Source organism: Antechinus flavipes, chromosome 6, assembly GCF_016432865.1.
Source record: "Antechinus flavipes isolate AdamAnt ecotype Samford, QLD, Australia chromosome 6, AdamAnt_v2, whole genome shotgun sequence".
Taxonomy (NCBI): domain Eukaryota; kingdom Metazoa; phylum Chordata; class Mammalia; order Dasyuromorphia; family Dasyuridae; genus Antechinus; species Antechinus flavipes.
The window spans coordinates 251,510,208-251,523,783 of record NC_067403.1 but is presented as its reverse complement, the minus strand read 5'-3'; the positions used below and the strand labels follow the sequence as shown (position 1 = coordinate 251,523,783).

The 13,576-nt window shown below is 36.3% G+C and overlaps 1 pseudogene; it reads left to right on the top strand.

Moving 5' to 3' along the window:
- The first annotated feature begins 1,519 nt into the window (after positions 1–1,519).
- LOC127541685 (vomeronasal type-2 receptor 26-like) lies at positions 1,520–12,882 on the top strand (annotated as a pseudogene).
- Positions 12,883–13,576: the final 694 nt, after the last annotated feature.

The window sequence follows — 13,576 nt, the reverse complement described above, 5'->3', positions numbered from 1 at the left end:
AATGGTATAACAAAGACATAGTGCCTGTGAAACTTTTTCCTGCCTCCTGGACAAATTGCATGATTGAAGATTTCATACAAGTTCATTTTTTGTTGTGTTTAGAGAGTAGAGATTAAAGTATTCATTGGATTTGGAGTGAATCATTGCTTATCTCAGTTTTTACTAAAAAGTACTAAGAACTCTTACAGAATTCTTATTCATAGGGTATCAGTAATGTGGAAGTCCAATCTTGGCAGTAGATTTCACTATGAGGAGTTCTCCATTTCCTATTCCTTATTGATTTTGATATAGAGAACTTTTGCTCCTAGAACAAGTTCTCAGGCACATTTTTTGTTTTCAGAGAAATAAAATTCTCCCTATAATTATAAGAGGAGGCAAATGTATGCTATAGAAAATCTCAGGAATATAATTGTTGATATTTGAACTGGAAGAGAAGATGACTTAGAGAAGACATGTAACTATGCTTCACTATTAAATTAACAGCTTCATGCAGGGAACAAAAAATGTTCCACTTGAATTTACAGAAAAGAAATAGGAACAAAAAGACAATGTTCCAAAGATACTGATTTAGCCAAAAAGTTAATCAAAAAATATTCTGTCTTTCAGTCAAGTTATCTAAAAGGGGTAAAGACCTTTTTGGAGAATTTTTCCTCCTTGTAACGTTTCACACAGAAACTTAGAAAGTACTTGATAGAGACATTGGAAAAAGGATTCTTGGATGGGCACAGTTTCAGATTTTCCTTCCAACTTTTCCATTCCATAACACCATAATTTTGTGATCTAAAACTATAAATTAAAATTTACAAGCAAATCATCTGCTCTGTGAAACTTATTAATAGCTGTTTATTATACAAATATGAAGGCCAAATTCCTACAGTGAAGGAACTCATTGTCTTCTTTCTGTTTCATTTAGATTAGCTGTGGTTCATTTGATCTTCTATTGAATGATAAAGTCCAGTACCCTTTTTTATATCAGATGGGGAAAGAGCAATGTGCTCTTCACCTGGCATTTATTCAATTGATGCTGCATTTTGACTGGACATGGATAGGACTGCTTGTTTCTGATAACCCAAAAGGGGAAATATTCTTCAAGGATCTGAAGGAAGAAATGGTCAGGAATAATCTGTGTGTGACTTTTAAGGAAACAGTGCCCAAAAACTTTAGAGACAGAGAAGCTTTTGACCTAACTTCTAGGATTATTTCATCATCATCAAATGTGATTTTCATCTATGGAGATACTGATTCCCTTCATGAACTTTCCAGTGTATTGATGTTTTATAAACCTTATGGAAAGTTGTTGATTACCACATCTTCTTGGGATTTTTCCATTGATACAGATTTAGACCAGTTTCCCACTTTTCATGGTACAATACTATTTTCTCATACCCAGAAGGAGATTCCTGGTTTTACAGATTTTGTAAGAAGCCTGAATACAAGTGTGAACCCTGAGGACATTTTCCTAAAATCTTTCTGGGAGAGTGTCTTGAAATGTAGATTTTCCAAAAAAGATGATGTAGAGATGTTCTATGCTTTGTGCTCAAAAGGTTTTTCTTTCAGAGATTTACATTCATCTTTTACGAACATTGACATCGCCCTTCTGGAACTGCTTCCAAATGTTTACAATGCAGTGTATTTAGTGGCCCATGCTCTCCATCAAATACTCCATTCTGAGGTAAAGGAGGTATCAGACCTTGGGAGACACCTAGATCTTCCTTGGAAGGTAACATATCTCTTCAAAAACTGGGCTTAGCATAGGCTACACAACATTCTCTTGTTAAAGATTTGTTCTAGAGAGGATGCAGTGATGATTTGAGGTATTCCTTTATATATTTTTTCAGGTTTTTCCCCTTTGTGATTACATGTAATTCTGGGTGGAAACAATGAAATTACTTCAGATTTATTTATTTCAAATTTATATAACATCTTTTAAAAATAATTTATTTAATAGTTTCCTCAGTTACACTTTAAATAATTTTTGTTTGATTTTTAAACTTTTGAGTTCCAGATTCTCTCCATTATTCCAACTCCAGTTCCTTGTAAGAAAAGATATGTGAAATTATGCAAACCATTTCTATAAAAGTCATGCTGTGAAAGAAAAGAGATCTCTTGATTTAATTAAAAAAACCTGACAAAAATAAATTGAGACATGGCAAGAGAAAGAGATACACATATAGAGAGAAAGAGAGACAAAGAGAACAAGAAAAAGAGCAGGAGTAATAGAGAGACAGAGACAGAGAGAGAGCGAGAGAGAGAAAGAGAGAGAGAGAGAGAGAATATACAAAAATCTGTATTCAGACACATGACACAGTCATTTTCTTCTCTGGGTATGGAAAGATTTTTTAAAATCACATTTAAGAAACATCTGACACAGAAAGAGCATGGCTGACAGTGAAACTGTTGAAGTAGCTTTGAAATCTTCAGGAATCATGGGATTCCGTAACACAAGATGAGACTGTTTCAACAGGAATCATTGGATTCCTTGAGATGAAAAATTGTTGATGAGACTATTGCAGTACTTCAGAGCTTACAGGAATTATTGGATTCCTGGCACATGAACTAATGGACAATAGATTCATTTTGGACTATTTCTTGGACTTATGGACATGTATAAATTCTCATGTTGATTCACGTTATTGGTGACATTACTACTACCTTTGTTATATTGCTATGTGCTTATGTATATTATATAAATATGTGTAATGCCTCCCATATTTTTTTCCTTTTTAAAAATTTTCAATAATAATAACTTTATATTGACAGAATCCATGCCAGGGTAATTTTTTTTTACAACATTATCCCTTGCACTCGTTTCTGTTCTGATTTTTCCCCTCCCTCCCTCCACCCCCTCCCCTAGATGGCAAGCAGTCCTCTATATGTTAGATATGTTGCAGTATATCCTAGATACAATATATGTTTGCAGAACCGAACAGTTCTCTTGTTGCACAGGGAGAATTGGATTCAGAAGGTAAAAATAACCCGGGAAGAAAAACAAAGATGCAGATAGGTCACATTCGTTTCCCAGTGTTCTTTCTTTGGGTGTAGCTGCTTCTGTCCATCATTTATCAATTGAAACTCAGTTAGGTCTCTTTGTCAATGAAGTCCACTTCCATCAGAATACTTCCTCATACAATATCGTTGTAGAAGTGTATGATGATCTCCTGCTTCTGCTCATTTCACTTAGCGTCAGTTCATGTAAGTCTCGCCAGTCCTCTCTGTATTCATCCTGCTGGTCATTCCTTACAGAACAATAATATTCCATAACATTCATATACCACAATTTACCCAGCCATTCTCCAATTGATGGGCATCCATTCAATTTCCAGTTTCTCGCCACTACAACCAGGCTTGCCACAAACATTTTGGCACATACCTGTCCCTTTCCCTTCTTTAGTATTTCTTTGGGATATAAGCCTAATAGAAACACTGCTGGATCAAAAGGTATGCACAATTTGATAACTTTTGGGGCATAAATCCAGACTGCTGTCCAGAATGGTTGGATTCGTTCACAATTCCACCAACAAGTGTCCCAGTTTTCCCGCATCCCTTCCAACATTCATCATTATTTTTTCCTGTCATCTTAGCCATTCTGACAGGTGTGTAGTGGTATCTCACAGTTGTCTTAATTTGCATTTCTCTGATCAATAATGATTTGGAACACTCTTTCATATGAGGGGTAATAGTTTCAATTTCATCATCTGAAAATTGTCTGTTCCTATCCTTTGACCATTTATCAATTAGAGAATGGCTTGATTTCTTATAAATTAGAGTCAGTTCTCTATATATTTTAGAAATGAGGCCTTTATCAGAACCTTTAACTGTGAAGATGTATTCCCAGTTTTTGCTTCCCTTCTAATCTTGTTTGCATTAGTTTTGTTTGTACAAAGAATGCCTCTCATATTGATGGATGTATGTACACCTTGTTTCATAACTGTTTCAAGTGAGCCCCTTTAGAAATCACTAATCTGATTTGATTTTGTATTTCCTTTGGTGTTTTCATCTTTCTTGCTGAGATGTCAGGGAGAGTGTGACCACCTTCTTTTTATGGTGTTTTCACTCCCTTTTTGAGCAGTCAGGGAAGGTGTGATCACCTTCTTTTTGGGGTTCTCAACTCCTTGAGAAGTCAGGGAGGTCATAACCACCTATGTTCTAAAACAAAAAAAAGCAGATGTTAGAATCCTAGTGTTACTTCAACGTGAAACAAGATGATAACTCAAGGGAGATGTTAGAATCCTAGTGTTAACTCAATGGAATTGATGCAATGCTTGTGTTCACACCTTTAGAGAGCTCATATAAGCAAGAAGTATTTAAGTACTCATTGGAGTTCACACTTTGGGAGATTTCAGGGTTAAATATGAGATATTCAAATTCACACCTCCTTTAATCCCTGCCTCCAGAAGGAGGAGACCACCTTTTTTTTTTTTTTTTTTAAATTTTATTTTATTTAATAATAACTTTGTATTGACAGAATCCATGCCAGGATAATTTTTACACGACATTATCCCTTGCAATCACTTATGTTTCGTTTTTTCCCCTCCCTCCCTCCTCCGCCCCCCCCCCAGGATGGCAAGCAGTCCTATATATGTTAAATATGTTGCAGTATATCCTAGATACAATACATATTTGCAGAACCGAACAGTTCTCTTGTTGCACAGGGAGAATTGGATTCAGAAGGTAAAAATAACTCGGGAAGAAAATCAAAAATGCAAATAGTTCACATTCATTTCCCAGTATTCCTTCTTTGGGTGTAGCTGTTTCTGTCCATCATTTCGCCAATGAAACTCAGTTAAGTCTCTTTGTCAGAGAAATCCACTTCCATCAGAATACATCCTCATACAATATCGTTGTCGAAGTGTATAATGATCTCCTGGTTCTGCTCATCTCACTTAGCATCAGTCCATGTAGGTCTCTCCAAGCCTCTCTGTATTCATCCTGCTGGTCATTCCTTACAGAGCAATAATATTCCATAACATTCATATACCACAATTTACCCAGCCATTCTCCAATTGATGGGCATCCATTCATTTTCCAGTTTCTAGCCACTACAAACAGGGCTGCTACAAACATTTTGGCACATACAGGTCCCCTTCCCTTTTTTAGTATCTCTTTGGGGTATAAGCCCAATAGAAAACTGCTGGATCAAAGGGTATGCACAGTTTGATAACTTTTTGGGCATAATTCCAGATCGCTCTCCAGAATGGCTGGATTCGTTCACAACTCCACCAACAATGCATCAGTGTCCCCATTTTCCCGCATCCCCTCCAACATTCATCATTATTTTTTCCTGTCATCTTAGCCAATCTGACAGGTGTGTAGTGATATCTCAGAGTTGTCTTAATTTGCATTTCTCTGATCAATAGTGATTTGGAACACTCTTTCATGTGAGTGGTAATAGTTTCAATTTCTTCATCTGAAAATTGTCTGTTCCTATCCTTTGACCATTTATCAATTGGAGAATGGCTTGATTTTTTATAAATTTGAGTCAGTTCTCTATATATTTTGGAAATGAGGCCTTTATCAGAACCTTTAATTGTAAAGATGTTTTCCCAGTTTGTTACTTCCCTACTAATCTTGTTTGCATTCGTTCTGTTTGTACAAAGGCTTTTTAATTTGATATAATCAAAATTTTCTATTTTGTGATTGGTAATGGTCTCTAGTTCATCTTTGGTCACAAATTTCTTTCAGGAGGAGACCACCTTTGAGAGATCATATATAAAGAGGCTCTTAGCTTTGGGTTAGTTAGTGACTTCGGAACATTGCTAGGGGTTGGAGGGGAACACTCTGGGAGGAAGCCCACAAGCCCTCTCTTGAAGGCAAGAGAGATTCATTCCATTTTCCACCTGGCTGGCTGGCGGCTGAAGGACAAATCTTTGGATTTGGAGACATTCGGAAGTAGCTCTTGGAACCAAGCAGAGAGATAAGCCAAGAAAACTAACCAGGCTATTTTGAGGAAGCAATAAACTTTTTATTGAACAAGCAAATGAACTTTTAACACCTGGCTACATTTGGGGTGATTATTGATCTGAACTGATACTAGAGCTACCTCCCCAAGAAACCTGCTCGCAGATAGAACCAACCTTTATATTATATTTCAAAGAAGAAGAACACCACACATTCTTTATCGTATTCATGGATCAGTGTAGTACTGAAAACAACTGGTCATCACAGAACATTGTTATTACTGTGTATATAGTACATTTTACTTTGCTTGAGTCTGTGGAGGATTTTTGAACATTTTTTTCTGAGAGCATCCTGCTCATCATTTCCCATAGAACAATAATATTACCTGAGAAATATATACCAAAATTTATTCAACCATTTTCCAATTGATGGACAGTCTTTCAATTTTCTTTTTTATATTCCATTTGCTTTTCTTACTTAATGTACTCAATTTGAAAATTTGTAGAAGTTGGCTTTCGTCTATGAAGCTCTTTGTTTTGTAGGAAAAACCCAAATCTGACTGCTGTTCTAATTCTATTTTGCTTAATTACATTGTCTTTTCATTTCCTTGGACAAATTTGACTTGCTTTGTATATATAGGACTTATTTGGAGAACACATTACAGGTCTTCAAAAATGTGACAGACTTTGGCCTCTTTCCCATCAGTGGTTAAAGCATATGTTTGTATTATGATGTTGAACAATTTTCCTTGGATTACAACAGATACCATCCTGTTATTTTTGATTTAATAGCCAAGTACTTCGTTCCTCACCTTTTTATATATGATAATGACTACATCATTTCTTATAGGTGATTCTTTTCCACAGTAATATATGTGATGATTCCTAGAATTAAACTTTGCTACCAAATTTTCTGTAACTAAAACTCTTCTCTCTCTCTCTCTCTCTCTCTCTCTCTCTCGCTCTCTCTCGTTCTCTCTCTCTTTCTCTCTCGCTCTCTCTCTCTTGCTCTCTCTCTCTCTCTCTCTTGCTTTCTCTCTCTCTCTCTCTCTCTCTCTCTCTCTCTCTCTCTCTCTCTCTTTTTCTTTCTGGCTCTCGCCCTCTCTCGTATGTGTGTTTTCAAGAAAAAATTATGTCTGTGGGATTTGGACTTAAAAGAAAGATAAGTGCTGCAGAACTGATTCTATTGTATAACAGTGGTGCTGGACAAGACTTTAGAAAGACTCTTGGTCGACCAGGGGATAAAATCAGACAATACTTAAATTAATCCCCACCATTCACTGGAAATTCAAATGCTAAAGCAGTTTAAATCTTTGTCCACATAATATGAAGATGGGACCCACTGGCAAAGACCCTGTTGTTAGAAATGATTGAAAGGAAAAGGAACAAAGAATGGTACAGTTTAAGATAGATAGTGTCATGGAAATGATTAATATTAACTTGAACAGACTTTGAGATATAGTAGAGCATAGCAGGGTAATGTAAACTATGGTCCATAGGGTCATGAAAATTGGACAGGACTTAATGATTGAACACCAAATGTGTACTAGGAATTCTGACCAATTAGATTATTTTACTTTTCCCTAAAATAATCAGGTCTTACCATTAAATTTCTCAGTGGCAACAATGTAGATTAAATTTCTGTTTTTCAACCTTCTCATTCTATATTTTGTAATTCTCTGGGAAATTTTCTTGAATATTTTCCATTGTCCACTGAAAACCACAACCTGAATATGTGTTTTATATATAATTACATTATCATAGATGTCAATCTTGTAGAACTATATTCAGTACTATGTACATGCACTGAAATAGAGAACTATTAATCACCATGCTAAACTAGATTAACATTGTCTTACCAATTCTACTGAGTTAACACCTTCTTTCAAGTATACTTCTCCAGAATTCTAGCCTTTACAGGAACTGGTTTGAATCACCTCATTATTGAGGAGAGCCAAGACCATTAGAATTGATCACACAGTCTTCTTGTTGCCTTGTTCTTGTTCTGCTCATTTCATTTAGCGTCAGTTCATGTAAGTCTCTCCAAGCCTCTCTGAAATCATCCTGTTGGTCATTTCTTGCAGAACAATAATTTTCTATAACATTCATATACCACAATTTATCTAGCATATCTGTAAAAAATAATTGGGTGCCAGTTTTGTTATTTTTCATTTGTCCTTAGTTTTCAAGTTTTCTAGAGTTCAGAAACTCTAAGAGAAGGTCAAAAAAGAGAATGACAACTTTTGGAAGCTCCAGATTATGAGCCTGTTTTCCACTGACAGTCAATCCTGGGACAGGGGCACAATTCTTCTTTTCACAAAGAATAACAATCACCTGTTCTTTCTTTCAGATCCATCACTTTCTGAAATTCATAAGTTCTGTCAATAATGCCAGTAATGGGTCACATGAGGATGGAGTCCAGGTGGATGCTGAGACATATGCTATACTCAATTATAAATCCTTCCCTGGCCAGATAGAGACGTTGGTCAAAGTGGGTGAAGTGCATCCTCTTGCTCAGAGATTCATCATTAAGGAAGAAGACATAGATTGGCCAGAAGATTTCCATCAGGTAAGGAGCCAATGAAGATCAATGTTATCACTTTGTCTCTTTCGTTTCCTGGACACTGGTTGTTTTTTCACTGGTACAATGATGTTTCTCACAGATACTGGAAATGTGTGCGATAGGCTATTTATATCCACTAGAGTAGACAACAATTATCCCCCAAAGGCATTTATTTACAGATGATTACTCAATATCTGGATTTGTATAGACAAATAATTTAATCTGAGTTTGTATTTGAGTTGGGTACAGTTGTACAAAGCTGTGTTTTATTTTAAAGACACAATGGCTTTAGAGATTTTTAATATAAATGTTGCAGCTATAGCCTCTGCTGATATCAAACATGTATTTCTATACAATTCCATCTGTGTATATATAGATCAATTCCATCGCCCCTTTACAATAGTGCCAAGAACAGATTTCAAATATCAGCCTGGGAGAGAATAAGATTAGCCTGTAAAATCACCTGATTCATTGATTCAATCAAGCACTAATTGTGCAATTAGTTTATTTTGGTACATATTCTCTAAAATTATCATTCCCTGAAACATTCTGGGTAGAATGTTTGAATTTATGGAAACACAAAAACTCAAAACTTTCAGGGGTTAGAAAGCAATAAAATATATTTCCTCTTGTACGGTCAAAAACATTTCAGCATTGCCAATTATAAAATGGAATGATGTTTAGAGTTAAAACGGTACTTGGGAAAAACTAAACCAACTAGATATTACAATTAAAAAATAGCAAAGACCTTGATTGTACCCACTGGTTAATTTGTGTGGATTCATTGGGGATACAATGATATGAATTGGAAGATGAAGATACAAGTTTTCCATTGAAAATTACATCATTCTTGTCCTGCAGAATTGCAAATACTTTATTCTACCTGTCTTCCATAGGAGAACTTTGAAATCTTTATTTCCTCAATTCATCCATCTTTCACCAGTTGTTTTTTCAACAACATTTTCTCCCTTTCTCTGCTGGAAATATAGACTCCAACTTCTAGGTGCAATCTGAAGTGTGGCCCTGGATTCCAAAAGACAGCTCTTGAAAGCCAGCCCAGGTGTTGCTATGCTTGCACCCCATGTGCTGAAGGGACAATTTCCAACCAGACAGGTGGGTTCCTAAAGATAAATTGCCCTTCTTCCAAAGTAATGGACATTCTCATTTGTTAATCTTAAAGTGGTGTGCTTTGTATTTGGCAAAATCACAATAATTTCTGAGTTGAAATAACATTGCATTTATTCAGTCCTCTTCATTCAATGTGCTTTGTGATCATTCTTATAATTAGAAGCTTCCCATGTCCAAGATACCCAAAATCTGTCGAAGCAGAATCCATTAGAATTTTACTACCATGGGAATCCCTAATACTTCCTTGACCTTGCAGCCTAATTGGAATATTCCCCATTCCTGTAGGAAAGCTTAGTCTAAAACTTAGTTCTAAACTTCTTCCCTCTTAACAGAAAAATTAAAAAAAAATTTAATTCTAAAAACTATCCAAACACAGATGCTTTTGGTTTAAGGGCAGAAGTCTGGTCTCTGGATTTAGTCTTATGAAAATATCCCTTGGCATAAGTTTGATCAGAGTCCTCAAGGGAGTTTATTTGAAAGATTTGTTTTCTGGAGGATGGAGTCCCAATTCAAGAAAACTTGGCTCACAAAAAAATGAATAAAAATTGATCATCCTCAAAGTTATCTCAGTGTCAAAGCTGATGAGACCTCATTCTGATTTGCTTTGTATTTGATATTGATCAATAAAATAGTATGTTTGAAAGCTTACACTTTGGGGGATTTTTTTGGGGGGGCGGATTTTCTTGGTCTTCTATTTTGTTTACATAACACTTACTCTTTAAGTCAGTCCTTTGGAGTTTGATTTTTATTCTCATTTTACTTACTTCGTTATGGTCAAGCTCCAAAAATGGACTATTTTTCACCTTATTTCAATTAGCATTTCTTTTTTTCCAATCACAATTACTTTTCAGAATATAATGTGTAGTATTTATTATGAAGGCTTTATTTTTAATAATAATAGCTTATCACTTGTCAAAATACATACAAAGATATTTTTAAACATTCATCATTGTGAAAAAATACCTTGTGTTCTCAATTTTTCTCCCTCCTTCATCTCTTTTTTTTCCCTAGACAGCAAGTAATTCAATGCAGTTTAAACACGTGCATTTTTTCTCAACACATGTCCCTATTTATTATGCTTCACAACAAAATCAGACCAACAGGGAAAAAATAAGAAAAAAAAACAAGGAAAGAAATAATGACAAAAAATGGTGGAAATAGTATGTTGTGATTCACATTCAGTTCCCATAATCCTCTCTCTGAATGTAAATGGCTAGACTCTCCATCACAAGTCTCATTGTTGAAAAGAGCCAAGTCTATCAAAGTTGACCATCACATGGTATCTGTTTCAGGTTGCAGTGTTCTCTTGAGTCTACCTACTTCCCTTTGCATCAGGTAATAGAAATCTCTCCAGGCCTTTCTGAAGTCAGTCTGCTGATCATTTCTTATAAAACAATAACATTCCATTACATTCATATATCATAATTTGTTTAGCCACTCTCCAACTTTTGGGCATCCTCTCTCATTCCAGTTTCTCGCCACTACAAAAAGAAGTGTGAAAATATTTTTATACATGTGGGTGATTTTCTCTTTTTTATGACCTCTTTGGGATACAGACACAGTAGATCCACTGCTGGATGCAGAGTTTTGATAGCTTTTTCCTCATAATTCCAAATTGCTCTCCAGAATGGTTGGATCAATTTACAACTCCACCAAAAATGTATTAGCATCCCAGTTTTCCCTCTTCCCCTCCACTATTTTCCATTATCTTTTCCAGTCATCTTAGCCAATCTGTGAGGTGTGAAGTGGTACTGCAGTTGTCTTAATTTGGATTTCTCTTAATCAATAGTGATTTCGAGCATTTTTTTGTATGACTAAAAATGGTTTTAGTTTCTTCTTCTGAAAATTGTTCATATTCTTGGACCATGTTCCAAATGGAAAATGGCTTATAGCTATAACCTTACATTCAGAGAAATTCAACAAAAAATCTTTTTCACCTAATTTTTAAAAACCAACTCTTGGCCTTCCTCTATGGTTTCAATGTTTCATTTCCGTTCTTAAATATTGGATTGTGTATAAAAGGACCCTTTTGGACTCATTGTAAGGGGTTTCAAATTAATGGATTGCAGGGAGTTTGAATTTTTGTTTAGCAAATCTATGATATGAAATAAATAATTTCAACACATTATTTTATCCATATGTGGAAAAACGAGGAAACTGAAATGTATCTTTATTTTATTCAGCCTTTAGAATATTTTTCCTTCTTACTTAGGAGTCCAAAAATGAGATGGAGCTCAAAATGAAATGAATAACACAGCTTTATAGGGGACAAAAAGTGATCAATCTGGGATATAGCATGATTTTACTTTTGTTCATAGATGCAGAGCAGTGCCTGCAGTGCCCTGAAGATCAATATCCTAATAGGGAAAGAGATCGTTGCCTCCCCAGGACGGTGACCTTCCTGGCCTATGAAGAACCTCTGGGAACGATGCTGGCCTGTGCAGCCATCTGCTTCTCCCTCCTTACTGTCCTTGTCCTGGGGGTCTTTGTGAAGCGCAGAGATACCCCCATAGTCAAAGCCAATAACCGCAGTCTCAGCTACATGCTGCTTGTCTCCCTTGCCTCTGCTTCCTCTGCTCCTTGCTCTTCATCGGCCATCCTACCACAGCCATCTGCCTGCTGCGCCAAACCACATTTGCAGTTGTCTTTACAGTAGCCATTTCCTCCATTTTGGCTAAAACTATCACTGTGGTTCTGGCCTTCAAAGCCACCAAACCAGGGAACAGGCTCCGCAGGTGGCTGGGATCCACAGCATCTTACTCTCTCATTTTCACCTGCACCCTCATCCAAATGTGTCTCTGTGGCATCTGGCTTGGAACATCCCCCCCCTTCCTGGAGATGGACATCCACTCTGAGCCTGGCTCCATTATCATCCAGTGCAATGAGGGCTCCCTCCTCATCTTCTACTGTGTCCTGGGCTACATGGCCTTGCTGGCCTTGGCGAGCTTCACCGTGGCTTTCTTGGCCAGGAACCTGCCAGATACTTTCAATGAAGCCAAGTTCCTGACCTTCAGCATGCTTGTGTTCTGCAGCGTCTGGATCTCCTTCCTGCCCTCGTACCAGAGCTCCAAGGGCAAGGCCATTGTGGCCTTGGAAGTCTTTGCCATTTTGACCTCCAGTGCCGGGATTCTCGCTTGCATCTTTGCTCCCAAGTGCTATGTGATCCTTCTAAGAATAGAACAAAACACTCAAGGGATACTTAAAAAGAAAGCAACTCCCTCAGAAGCCAGGGCTTATCAAGCTCGCCAGTCACAGTCAAGGAGCTCCTTTAATCCGGTCATGATAAAATGTTGAAGGCATCTCATTCATTTGCCTCTGTTTTCTCTGATATTCACCTTTGGTTTTTATTTCAATATAATAGCCTTCTGCAAGCATTCTATTTCCTGATGTAAGAATAAAGGTAGAATGGGATCACTTGTTATTTTGAATTAGTTTACAGATAGCAGATGTGAATGACATTTTTCAATATTGATGGAAAATAATTGTGGAATTTAAGTAAATGACTGTTTGGTTTCCAAGCCTCAATTTTAATAAGTCCATCCAGCGTTCTGAATCGTTGATGTGTTGCTTGGAAAATTAGAACTTTAATTTCCCCCCAGTTTGCTTGAATTATATCGTTAACAAATATTTATGAGTGAATTGAACTTATCTATGATAGAAGATTTATTGGAGAATTTTAATTAATTTGCTGAGTTGAATGGTTTCTAACCAGTGAATATGGACTCGAAATTATTTAGCCAATCACTTTTCCATTAATTAATGAATTGTAGAATGATCATTGGATCTAGAAATCTGTTCCAAAGCCTTATTATTTCCATCAAATACATCTTGTAACAATAGCTTGGGCATATAAGTAGATTGCCATGGAATAATAAAAATGAGACAATAAAAATGCAGGAGTAATAATAGTCTTTTCTTTCTTCAAGAAATGGCCTTCAACTAGAATATTTTAGTCGTCATATTATTTATTTGTTGCATCACCTATTAT